Here is a 13,475-nt window from a genome sequence, read left to right as displayed (position 1 = left end):
CATCATCATCTTTAAGAGTTCATTATCATTTCTGTTCAACTTTATTTCTCAGTTGAGAAATCCATCCACAATTCATAAAACACATGCAACTGAGGTACAAGAAGTATTGACATCCAAAAGTAATTGAAATCATTTAAAAATCAAATCGACAGATAAAAAAAAAAGCCTCAGGTCAAATATTAATTTATCACCAATGAACTGTTTGACAAAAACTTCCTTCTCCGATGTCCAGATCTGAATTTTAAAAAATTACAAATAGGCTCCGAAATGCCGAACTGAATCAACGGAGTGGCGAACACGCTCCGAAATGCCATACTGAATCAACCGAGTCGCGAACAGGCTCCGAAGTGCCGAAGTGCCGAACTGAATCAACCGAGTCGCGAACAGGCTCCGAAGCGCCGATCTGAATCAACCGAGTCGCGAACAGGCTCCGAAATGCCGACCTGAATCAACGGAGTCGCGAAAACGCTCCGAAGCGCCGGTCTGAATCAACCGAATCGCGAACAGGCTCCGAAGTGCCAAACTGAATCAACCGAGTCACGAACAGGCTCCGAAGAGCCGGTCTGAATCAACCGAGTCGCGAACAGGCTCCGAAGTGCCGAAGTGCCGATCTGAATCAAACGAGTCGCGAACAGGCTCCGAAGTGCCAAGTCAAGTCAAGTCAAAGTTTATTTATATAGCACAAATTTGCCACTGCTGTCGTAGCATGTTTTTGGCGATTCGGTGTGTCTTGTACGTGCTGTCAGATGTGTGCATGTCAGTTTGGTTTCTGTGTTTGTGTTTTTTTGTGTAGGATAAACTACACAGCGTCAGCGAGGATGAGCTCTCAGACTGACCCTCAGCGAGAGCGCAGGTCAGTGCACGCCTCTCTACTCCTGCTCTCTCTCTCTCTCTCTCTCTCTCTCTGTTCAGTTTGGTGATTTTTACTTTCGGTTTCATTATTACATCTTCAATCTGATCTCAAGCTCTTTGCTGACACTGTCATTTCCCTTGTAAACAAACCCATGTGATTTATTAGGGACAAAAATACTTGTATTGTTGTGCTTGAATTAGAGCCACAGTTGATAGTTTTAATTTGTGTGTGTGTGTGTGTGTATAGTGTGACCTTCTTATATCCAAGTGAAAAAAATCATTAATATTCTAAAGAATAAATCAAAATAATAATAAATCTGTTATTTTTATGAATTAGAGTGATGTTTCATGTTGTAAAAAGTGTGTTTGTTTTATAGTAAATATGCTGTTGTTAAAAAGGATATTCTCTTCTGTCACTTGTTATTTTATGTCATTAATTTAGCATTTTCAGTGTTTTTTTTCAGGAATGTATGTTATCTTTAAGATATATTTAGATAACCTCTGCTTGTCACATTAATACCAATTAATTAAATGGCTTCGGATTTTAAATATTTTCTATTTACCAGGGTTCTTATAGTTAATTAAAACAAAACAAAAAGCTATTAAAAAATCAATTTAGTTTATCTACGTTTAATTGGTGTAGTAAAATAACTAAAACTGAAATTGAAATATATAAATTGAAAAAAGCCGGTTGTTGGCGGCTGTACTGCGTTTGAGCTCCATCACTATATTCTTTTTCATCGACTATTTTTAACTTAAAAATCAATTTTATACACCATCGTTTCCGTTTATATAACGTGTGAATATATCCTCTATTGTATTCTACAACAACAACAATCAGAGTGCCTCGCTATCACTAGTTTTATTTTGATCTCCTGGGTCCGCTATTAGCTTTTAGCCCATTAGCATCAGCGGCGTGGTTGCAGCTAACTGAGCTTATATTGCTAATACTCTATTCACACACATTACCACTGCTGTACTCACTGTTACTTGCTTTAATGGCGGATGAATGTCTCCACTCTGTGCAGCTCGAGCTCGAGGCCGTGGGGAAGCAGATTCGTGACCTGGAACAGAGGCAGGCCCAGCTGAGAGAGCGGAGAGCCGCGCTGGAATCATCCCGGGCTGACGCTCACAAGTCCGGGGTAAGTATACAGCGTGCTGTTAACAGTCCCACCACATCTACTCCGTGTGTTTCATGCCGGTGCACCCAGGACGCGATCTTCCCAGATCTCCTTCACTCCGGCGCCGGGACACCACGGACCCTGGGTGCATCCACAGCGGAGGACGCGAGCTGGGTCCCGGGCGACTACTTCTCCGGAGACGCTGAAGAGGGACTTCAGGAGCCTGATCGAGACGGTTCGCAGCATGACGCCCGCGGCGACGATCGTCGTGTCAGGACCACTGCCCACGTATCGACGAGGACACGAAAGGTTCAGTAGACTTTTTGCTTTAAATGAATGGTTGTTGTCATGGTGTAAAGAACAGAAACTGCTATTTGTTAATAACTGGAATCTTTTCTGGGAGCGTCCTAGACTGTTTCGCGCTGATGGATTACACCCCAGCAGAGTCAGAGCGGAGCTGCTCTCTGACAACATCTCCAGGACACTTTGCTCCATGTGACTAGTACGACAATTCTCAAATAACCATTATGATGAGTTTTGTTCCACCCGCTTAAATGCTAAAAATACTTGCGCTGTAAAAACTATTAAGACTGTGTCTGTTCCCAGAATAGTGAGGTCAAAATATAAATATAATTTAGGATCTAGAAAAAATCTTATCGCAATTAAACCAGAAAAATGTAAAGTAAATGAACAAAAACAATTTTTAAAGTTTGAGCTCATAAATATCACACCCAAAGCAGTTATTGTAAATGAAATGATCACAGATAATAGTTTTGATTTACTCTGCTTGACTGAAACCTGGCTAAAAGCAAATGATTATTTCGGTCTAAATGAGTCTACTCCACCAAACTACTGTTATAAGCATGAGCCCCGTCAGACTGGACAACAATATATAGTGATATTCTCAATGTTACCCAGAAAACAGGATACAGGTTTAACTCTTTTGAAATACTTCTGCTAAATGTTACACTGTCAGACATGCAAAAGAAATCTAATGTATCTCTTGCTCTGACTACTGTGTATAGACCACCAGGGCCGTATACAGAATTCCTTAAGGATTTGCAGATTTCCTCTCAGACCTTCTAGTTACAGTTGATAAGGCGCTAATCATGGGAGATTTTAATATTCACGTTGATAATGCAAATGATACATTAGGACTTGCGTTTACTGACCTAATAAACTCTTTTGGAGTCAAGCAAAATGTCACCGGGCCCACTCATCGTTTTAATCATACACTAGATTTAATTATATCTCATGGAATCGATCTTACTGCTACAGATATTGTACCTCAAAGTGATGATATTACAGACCATTTCCTTGTATCGTGTATGCTGCGTATAACTGATATTAACTATATGTCGCAGCTATACCGTCTGGGCAGAACTATTGTTCCAGCCACCAAAGAGAGATTCGCAAATAACCTGCCTGATCTATCTCAACTGCTATTTGTACCTAAAAATACACATGAATTAGACGAAATGACTCACAACATGGGCACTATTTTCTCTAATACATTAGAAACTGTTGCCCCCATCAAATTGAAAAAAGGTTAGAGAAAAACGTACTGTGCCATGGTATAACAGTAATACTCACTCTCTCAAGAAAGAAACTCGTAGTCTTGAATGCAAATGGAGAAAAACTAACTTGGAAGTTTTTAGAATTGCATGGAAAAACAGAATGTCCAGCTATAGACAGGCTCTAAAAACTGCTAGGGCAGAGCATATACACAAACTCATAGAAAATAACCAAAACAATCCAAGGTTTTTATTTATCACAGTAGGTAAATTAACAAATTACCAGATGCCACCTGATTAAAATATTCCACCAACGTTAAATAGTAATGACTTTATGAATTTCTTCACTGATAAAATAGATAACATTAGAAATACAATAGCGAATGTAGATTCTACAGCGTCTAACACTTCAGCTTCATCCATCGCACCCAAAGATAATCTGCAGTGCTTTACAAATATAGGACAGGAAGAGCTAAATAAACTTATCACTGTATCTAAACCAACAACATGTTTATTAGTTCCTGTACCCACTAAATTACTGAAAGAGCTGTTACCTGTAGCCGAAGAACCGCTTCTCAATATCATTAACTCGTCGTTATCTTTAGGTCACGTCCCAAAACCATTCAAGCTGGCGGTTATCAAGCCTCTTATTAAGAAACCAAAACTAGATCCTAGTGTACTGGCAAATTATAGGCCTATTTCAAATCTTCCATTTATGTCAAAATTTTTTGAAAAAGTTGTGTCTGCTCAATTGAGCACCTTCCTGAATAAAAAAGATCTGTATGAAGAATTTCAGTCAGGTTTCAGGCCCCACCATAGCACAGAAACTGCACTTGTTAAAATTACAAATGACCTGCTACTTGCGTCAGATCAAGGCTGCATCTCATTTCTAGTCTTACTTGATCTTAGTGCTGCGTTTGACACCATAGATCATGACATTCTTATTGAGAGATTACAAAACTATACAGGTATTCAAGGGCAGGCTCTAAGATGGTTTAGATCCTACCTGTCCGATCGCTACCATTTTGTTTACTTAAATGGGGTGTCATCTAATTTATTATCAGTAAAATATGGAGTGCCACAAGGATCCGTCCTAGGTCCCTTTCAATTTTCAATATACATGTTGCCCCTTGGTAATATTATTAGAAAATATTGAATTAGCTTCCACTGTTATGCTGATGATACTCAGCTATATATCTCAACGAGACCAGATGAAACTTCTCAATTATCTAAGCTAACAGAGTGGGTTAAAAATGTAAAAGATTGGATGACAAATAATTTTCTCTAATTAAATTCGGATAAGACAGAGATATTAATTATTGGACCAAAAAACACTACACAGAATCTTGTAGATTACAATTTGCAACTAGACGGATGTACTGTTACTTCCTCTACAGTCAGAAATCTGGGTGTCATATTAGACAGCAATTTGTCTTTTGAAAATCATATATCCAATGTTAAAAAACTCCTGCGTACCTAACTAGCCTTCTACCACGTTACAACCCATCACGCTCCCTAAGGTCACAAAACGCTGGACTTTTGGTAGTTCCTAGGATAGCAAAGTCCACTAAAGGAGGTAGAGCTTTTTCACATTTGGCTCCCAAACTCTGGAATAGCCTTTCTGATAATGTTCGGGGTTCAGACACACTCTCTCTGTTTAAATCTAGATTAAAATCGCATCTCTTTCACCAAGCATTCGAATAATGTATCTCTTAAATTGTGAGTGTAGTTGCATCTGATAAAATGTGCATCTTTATTCATTAGCTTGGGTTAAACTAATTTTAGTTTGTTGGATCAGCAGCTATGCTAATGATGTCTCTATTTTGTTTCTATGTTTTGCCACGGATTTACACAAGCTCCAGTCTGGATCCAGAACACCTGAGAAGAGATGATGATGACCCTCAGAGGACCTCAGATGATGCTAACCCTGAATCAACAAACAGAACTAACAAATATTGCTACAAGTGTGACTGCATCATATAACAATTATTGATTAATAATATTAATAATGTTCATCGTCTAGCTGACTACGTCTTGTATTAATTTGTTTTTCTAAAAATCCTGTCAAACGTGCACAAACTGACAGTCACCACCATAAACATCTACTAAATATTGTAGAAACAATTTTCTGTAAAGTTTCTTTGCTATACAAATAAAGTTGCTATACAAATAAACTTGAATTGAAAAAGTGTATTGGCAGGTAACCCTCTCCCAAATTTCCAGAGAAAATACGAGAAAGTACCCAATGGCCACTGGCATTACCGTGTACTTCCCTTCGGCCTTCACGGGGCACCGGCCACATTCCAGCGGTTAACCTCTTAGCCAGCACCCCGACTCCCTCGTCCTGAAAACCCCTAACCCCTATTTTTTTATTTTTCTTATTATTCTTATTTTTCTTACTCAAATTATTCTTATTGTATTTTTCTAGTGCTCAAATAAATCACTTATATGATGTCTACGTTTCTGTCTAGTGTTTTATAATTGAAAGAAACTATGTAGTGGTATGTTTACTGACTAAATAGTTTGTAGAAGCCTTCAATACTATTGGGAAATATATTTTCTTATATTTGGGGGGTGGGGGGTGTAGACATAGTCTCAGGAGTCTATTTTTCATAGTCTATTTGCAGCAGTCTGATTTTTCATGATATCTTATTCAGATTTGAAATAGAAACTCATGAGACATGTGGCTTTCAACCCATTACTTTTCTAGATTGCTCCAGGACTCATTTCATGTATTTTTATATCAAATAAAAAAATGTTTAAAGGTGCCATATGCAAAAATTGAGGTAAAAATATCCATAACATGACCTACAGGCATCAAAAGAATGAGAATAAGGGCGATGATGTCATTAAAAAAATGTCAAGTTATAGTGCTGCAGAGATATCAACCTTAATTAGCATTAGCATTACTAGCCCCGGCCCGACAGGTGTCGTAATACCAGTTTCGGCCATGGGAGGCGATATGCGGGCAGCATAACCACCAGCCAACCTACAATACACGAATAACTCGCACGGCTTGTGGGTGTGTACATGAACCTGATGTCAATCGTGTGGAAAGTACAGCCCACTAGTTCATTTCAGTTCAGGGAAGAGAGTGTCACCCGCTACAGGGAAACAACCGCGCTCGGAAACACAAATCAAATTAACATCTGCACTGTTTTTAATCGCTGGATACAACTGATGGAACTGAAAGAAATGAGGTTCGACTCCAAACTTGCAACATTTCTTTTGGATTGGTAAGTTAGATGCTGTTAGTATTTCGCTAGAAGCTTGTTTTGTATGTTTGTGTATTTGTTTTCGGGAAGTTATAACATAGAAATGTATCGATTTTTAAAGCGATTTTGTGTTAGTTGTCGGTAGACTACGTCTCTGTGTAGTAACTGCCGCTCCACCTGAACCAGTGTTGCCAAGTCTGCGGTTGTTTTTAATGTCCGCGGTTTGAAGCAATCCCAATACCAATAACGTGATATTTAGCCCCTAAAATGCTCATTTTACCAGGGAAACCCTTCCCCAAAATTTATATTTTAACCCCGGGAAGCAATTTTTATCGGGGAACCTCTCGGAAACGCGATTGGGCTAGTTTTGGACTAGTTTTAAGAATTAACTGGGCAGGATTTGTTGTGAAAACCTGGCAACCCTGATCTGAACGCACAGGCTGGGGATATACTTCTAATTACAGGAGGGTCTTTACTGATGAGAGGTGCATGAAAATCGCATTAGATTTTTTGCACAGCCCTATGTATCATAACTAACCTGCTCTGTCTAGTCTGTTGGTCTCCGTGTCCTCTTTGCTTTGTGGTTTTTCTGTGCCTGAAAAAATTGATGTGTGGCGTGAAAGCGTGTGAAAAGAGTCAATTGCGTGTGTCTCACGGTGAATGCTTGAGAGTTGGCACATTAATTCTCAAGCAGAATAAAGGACAGGTTGATTATTGCTGTTTAGCATTTGTATTAATCTATGATGTGTCCCTGTTTGCGTACAGGGACATAAAAAATAAATTAAAAGTGATACGTGGACCAAGGTGTCTGAGATTGTTCATTTTAAGTAAAGGATCCTAATATTTCGTCCACAACAATATTTAATGAGGTAATAACTCCTTGTGGTTAGTCTGCACGAGATCAACAAGCTTGTATGCTTTGCAGCCGCTTTAAATACAAAATAAGCATTAGCATTCAATCTACGTTAGAGCGTCTGAGCGCTCACAAATCTTTCTGCAGCGTCGTGAGCAGAGCGGCAAGAGCGATTTTTGACGCTCTCAACGCCGGCAGTGTGAACGCACAGGGGTGGAGCATAGAGACTATGCCATTTTTCGTTTGTTACTCTAGAGTAGACCAATTCACTTTATTGAGGCATACTGCCCCCATCTGTTATGGAATGTGGAGTATGACTTGATTTTTTTGCCAAACATTACAGATGGCACCTTTAAGTGTGGTAAAAAAAAATAAAAGAATTCAAGGCACTTCAGTGTCTATAACTTTTAATATTTTTTAGCATTATAAAATCTGATTGATAAAAGTAAAGCCCAAAGTGTCTTTGTGATGAGTGGGGCGGGGCCGAGAGTTGTGGGAACGGGCGAGGCCGGTGGAGTGATTGGAGATGAGCGACACCTGCTTGACCCACCGGTCTCGAGTCCCACGGAGGAGATGGAAGGATATAAAACTGGAGCAACGACAGTGAAGGACGAGAGAGGACCAGGCCTGGGTTTTATTTTATGTTTTGGTTTTTATTTGAGTGCATCAGTCGTCCGTGAGGGGCTGATGTGCTGTTTTGTATTTATTTTGATTATTAAAGTCTTGTTTTGATTGGTGGTTCCCGCCTCCTTTTTCCGGATGAATATGAAGGTTTTATTGTTACAGTCTTCTTTCCAAAGACACCAAAATTATGTTTGTAACACACTGAAGTAGGAAACTCTTACAATTATAAGTTTGGTAGAGCACTTTCAGCTGTGAGTCCTATAATGGGGGTGCTGGCTAACAGGTAAATGGACGTTTTGCTCAGACCTCATCAAGCCTACACTGCGGCTTACCTGGACAATGTTATTATCCACTTGCAGAGCTGGGGGATGCACCTGGGGCATCTATGGAGGGCGTTGACGGAGCTCCGGTGGGCTGGCCTGACCCTAAGCAGTGTCACCTCGGCCTCACCGAAGCCAAGTACCTGGGCTACAAGATTGGTAGAGGGCTCATCATGCCTCAGGAGAAGAAGGTTGAGGTGGTGAAGAAGTTCCTACATCCCACAAACAAGACCCAGGTACGAGCATTCTTGGGGTTGGTGAGCTACTACTGCTGCTTTATTCCTAACTTCTCCTCTATAGTCTGCACCCTGTCAGACCTAATCAGGAAAGGGCAACCAGAGGCAATAGTCTGGACCCTTGAAACAGAAGCCGCATTCCAGACCCTGAAAATGGCCCAGACGTCCTCCCCCGTCTTACACTCCCCAGACTTCGGCTGCCCCTTCACCCTATATACCGACGCCTACGGCACCGGCTTAGGAGCAGTTCTCTCTCAGCTCCGGGATGGAGAAGAGGACCCCGTGGTCTATATCAGTAGGAAACTCTCATCCGCAGAAACCAGGTATGCGGTGCTGGAGAAGGAGGCCCTGGCCATAAAGTAGGCAGTCCTGGAGTTGAATTACTAACTCTGGGGCCACCGGTTCACCCTCGTTATGGATTAGGCCCGCTCCAGTGTATTTCCCAGGTAAAAGACACAAACACCCGGGTGACCAGATGGTTCCTAGCCTTCCAGGACTTTTGTTTCCAAGTGCTACATCGGGCCTGAGCCGACCACGGTAATGCGGATGGATGCTCCCTGGGCTGGTCCAGATGGGCAGGTCTTGCAGGTAACATCAAATTTCCCTTCCATAATACCCCCGCAAAAAGTTGTGTGTTTCCCCACAGAACCAGGGCAACGCCTGGGGGGTGGGGGTCGATCAAACAATCATTACACCTGTGCGTGCTGAGTGGAGCTCGTCCCCACCGGCTACAAAAGCCAGAGGAAGAGGCTTTCAAGGCAAGTTACACCGAAACTCCAGGAGACACCAACGAATGTCTTTGTTTGTCTGCTCGTTCACAGACTCAGACGGCACCCCAGGAGAGCTACATTCACCACAGAACTGCACCCCACATGCACAGAGTGGAAGCCTGCACCAGTCACCCTCCGGGGCACTTACCAGCTGTGCAGGGTCTGTGTTCTCATTCACCCTCCGACAAGCATGCAAGGATTAATCCTATAATATATCAAAAAACAAACAAATAAAAAAACAAAAACGGTGCTTCTGAGAACAACTGAGAAAGTTAGTTCCAAAAGAGTGACCAGTGGGAAGACTGAGTCTGGAGCCCTGAATTGCCCACCTCCCTGTCAATGATCAAGCATCCTCTCAGCACCTGCGTTCAAAATCCTCTGGCAGCACCTCTGCTCACAGCACCATAACATTATTTCTGGGGAATGTTTTTAAATTGTAGTGAAGGAAAAATCATACTTTTTCTGTTGTCTCTTCTTTTAAAAAAAATTGAAATGTAGGGAGTGATGAGTGGGGCAGGACCAGGAGCCGTGGGAATGGGGGACTCCCAAACCGGAGCAGCCATCCCCATCCACTGGGCATGGCGTCCACTGAGGGCTATCCAGTGCTGCCAGGCACTGTGGAAGAGTTCACTCAGCTGGTGGAGGGCTGAGCGGCAGTGTGTTTGGGAGCCGGAACAATTTTTTTCTTTTCTCCCCTCTCTCGTCTCTGTTGCTCCTCATCCTTCAGTCTCCTTTTGTCTTGCCTCGTCTGTCTGTCCTTACCCCCAGGTACCCACGCCCACCGTGACCAGTTCCCCCGGATGGGGAGGGGGGGGGGAGGTATGCGAGGGCGTGGGAATGGAGAGAGGCCGGTAGAGTTAGTTGGAAATGAGCGACACCTGCTACACTCACCAGTCTCAAGTCCCACGGACGAGATCGTAAGGATACAAAAGAGGAGCTACGACAGTGAAGGATGACCAGGCTTGGATTTTCTTTTGTGTTTCGGTTTAATTTGTGCGCAGCAGTTGGCCATTTTGTGTTTATTTTATTGTTAAAGTTTTATTTGAATGTCCGCCAGTTCCCGCCTCCTTCTTCACGTGACTACTAAGGTTTTGTATATTGGTACATAGCGCTTGAACCATTTTGCACTAAAAATGATGAAAACTTGCTTCTGCTAATGCGCAGCTTGTTACAAAACCGAGTTCTGATTGGCCAATCACGTTATTCGTGACTTATCTCAAGAAGATCATTTTAACATTTAATTTCCATGATAAGTTTTACATAATACAATTGATTAAATCAAAGGGAATGGTGATGGGGGAAGGTTGTTTTACTGATGGGATGCTTTTTGTCATTTATTTCAACCAGGGGATGCCATCCCCCCACATCCCCCCTCAATTAGAGCCCTGCAGGCGATAACAGCTCTAGATCTCGCCCCAGCCTCGGTTTTTTCAGCCAGTGACCGGTGCACTCTGTTGGACTCTGGGATACTCCAGGACTCCATCCCTAAACACTTGTGAGAGTAGCTCAGAGAAGAAGACAGACAGCCAAGGTCCTTCTATGGATTCAGGTAACCCAATAATTCTTATATTATTACACCAACTACGAGACTCAAGGTCCAAGAGTTTACCAAGCACAGGTAGTTTCTAAGGTAAGCATGCACTCATCCTGCAAACAGTGACTTTAAAATCTGCAGAGAAAGCAGCCTGGTGATCCTCCAGAAGGATAACGATAGCTGCCATGCTAACATCTTTGCTGTCATCTCCGCAAAGATGCCACAATTTTCTGTTTCTTTTTTTGCCTTGTTTTGCTGATTTAGCTTTCATAATTCGATACTGATATGTGCACGCCAAATATTTGGCAGTGAAAAAGAAATAAGTTGTGGGGTTTTAAGGAAGATATAGAATAAAAAAAGTTGCAAGAGCGAGACTCAACGCCTGTCTACACCATTTTACCAAACCAGAAGTCTTGTCAGCTAGGTAGAATAATAGTTTAATTTGATTAGTTTATATATATATATATATATATACAGTATTGTTCAAAATAATAGCAGTACAATGTGACTAACCAGAATAATCAAGGTTTTTCGTATATTTTTGTATTGCTACGTGGCAAACAAGTTACCAGTAGGTTCAGTAGATTCTCAGAAAACAAATGAGACCCAGCATTCATGATATGCACGCTCTTAAGGCTGTGCAATTGGGCAATTAGTTGAATTAGTTGAAAGGGGTGTGTTCAAAAAAATAGCAGTGTGGCATTCAATCACTGAGGTCATCAATTTTGTGAAGAAACAGGTGTGAATCAGGTGGCCCCTATTTAAGGATGAAGCCAACACTTGTTGAACATGCATTTGAAAGCTGAGGAAATGGGTCGTTCAAGACATTGTTCAGAAGAACAGCGTACTTTGATTAAAAAGTTGATTAGAGAGGGGAAAACCTATAAAGAGGTGCAAAAAATGATAGGCTGTTCAGCTAAAATGATCTCCAATGCCTTAAAATGGAGAGCAAAACCAGAGAGACGTGGAAGAAAACGGAAGACAACCATCAAAATGGATAGAAGAATAACCAGAATGGCAAAGGCTCAGCCAATGATCACCTCCAGGATGATCAAAGACAGTCTGGAGTTACCTGTAAGTACTGTGACAGTTAGAAGACGTCTGTGTGAAGCTAATCTATTTTCAAGAATCCCCCGCAAAGTCCCTCTGTTAAAAAAAAGGCATGTGCAGAAGAGGTTACAATTTGCCAAAGAACACATCAACTGGCCTAAAGAGAAATGGAGGAACATTTTGTGGACTGATGAGAGTAAAATTGTTCTTTTTGGGTCCAAGGGCCACAGGCAGTTTGTGAGACGACCCCCAAACTCTGAATTCAAGCCACAGTACACAGTGAAGACAGTGAAGCATGGAGGTGCAAGCATCATGATATGGGCATGTTTCTCCTACTATGGTGTTGGGCCTATTTATCGCATACCAGGGATCATGGATCAGTTTGCATATGTTAAAATACTTGAAGAGGTCATGTTGCCCTATGCTGAAGAGGACATGCCCTTGAAATGGTTGTTTCAACAAGACAATGACCCAAAACACACTAGTAAACGGGCAAAGTCTTGGTTCCAAACCAACAAAATTAATGTTATGGAGTGGCCAGCCCAATCTCCAGACCTTAATCCAATTGAGAACTTGTGGGGTGATATCAAAAATGCTGTTTCTGAAGCAAAACCAAGAAATGTGAATGAATTGTGGAATGTTGTTAAAGAATCATGGAGTGGAATAACAGCTGAGAGGTGCCACAAGTTGGTTGACTCCATGCCACACAGATGTCAAGCAGTTTTAAAAAACTGTGGTCGTACAACTAAATATTAGTTTAGTGATTCACAGGATTGCTAAATCCCAGAAAAAAAAAATGTTTGTACAAAATAGTTTTGAGTTTGTACAGTCAAAGGTAGACACTGCTATTTTTTTGAACACACCCCTTTCAACTAATTGCCCAATTGCACAGCCTTAAGAGCGTGCATATCATGAATGCTGGGTCTTGTTTGTTTTCTGACAATCTACTGAACCTACTGGTAACTTGTTTGCCACGTAGCAATAAAAAATATACTAAAAACCTTGATTATTCTGGTTAGTCACATTGTACTGCTATTATTTTGAACAAAACTGTATATAAACGAAGAGCTTTTTTAATCAGGCAAAACACTGATGATTTAGCATATTTTACCTGAAAATCGCTCCTGGTTTCCTGGTTCAATCATGTTTTTTTTACCATCATCATCATTTTGAGGAAGAACAGCAAACATTCAAATTCTGTCCTGAAGAATCCCTCTGTCCTGTATCTGATGATTCACCCCTGAGGAACACTGGGACATTCATGACTATCATCTGCATAAAAACAAGAAGAACAATATGTAAATTAACAGGGAAATAATTTGAATGTCACACACACACACACACACACAGACAGACACTGTTGACTTTGGGCAATAAAGAAGGAAA

General features: G+C 41.3%; 1 protein-coding gene across 6 annotated transcripts in view; it reads left to right on the top strand.

The window, feature by feature from the left end:
• The window catches only part of LOC127944174 (macrophage mannose receptor 1-like), a 143,787-nt gene that overhangs the window by 109,374 nt on the left and 20,938 nt on the right, over window positions 1-13,475 (top strand). The gene's annotated exons all lie outside the window — the stretch shown is intronic.

Source organism: Carassius gibelio, chromosome A23 (genome assembly GCF_023724105.1).
Source record: "Carassius gibelio isolate Cgi1373 ecotype wild population from Czech Republic chromosome A23, carGib1.2-hapl.c, whole genome shotgun sequence".
Lineage (NCBI taxonomy): Eukaryota > Metazoa > Chordata > Actinopteri > Cypriniformes > Cyprinidae > Carassius > Carassius gibelio.
This window is presented reverse-complemented; position numbering and strand designations above follow the sequence as displayed.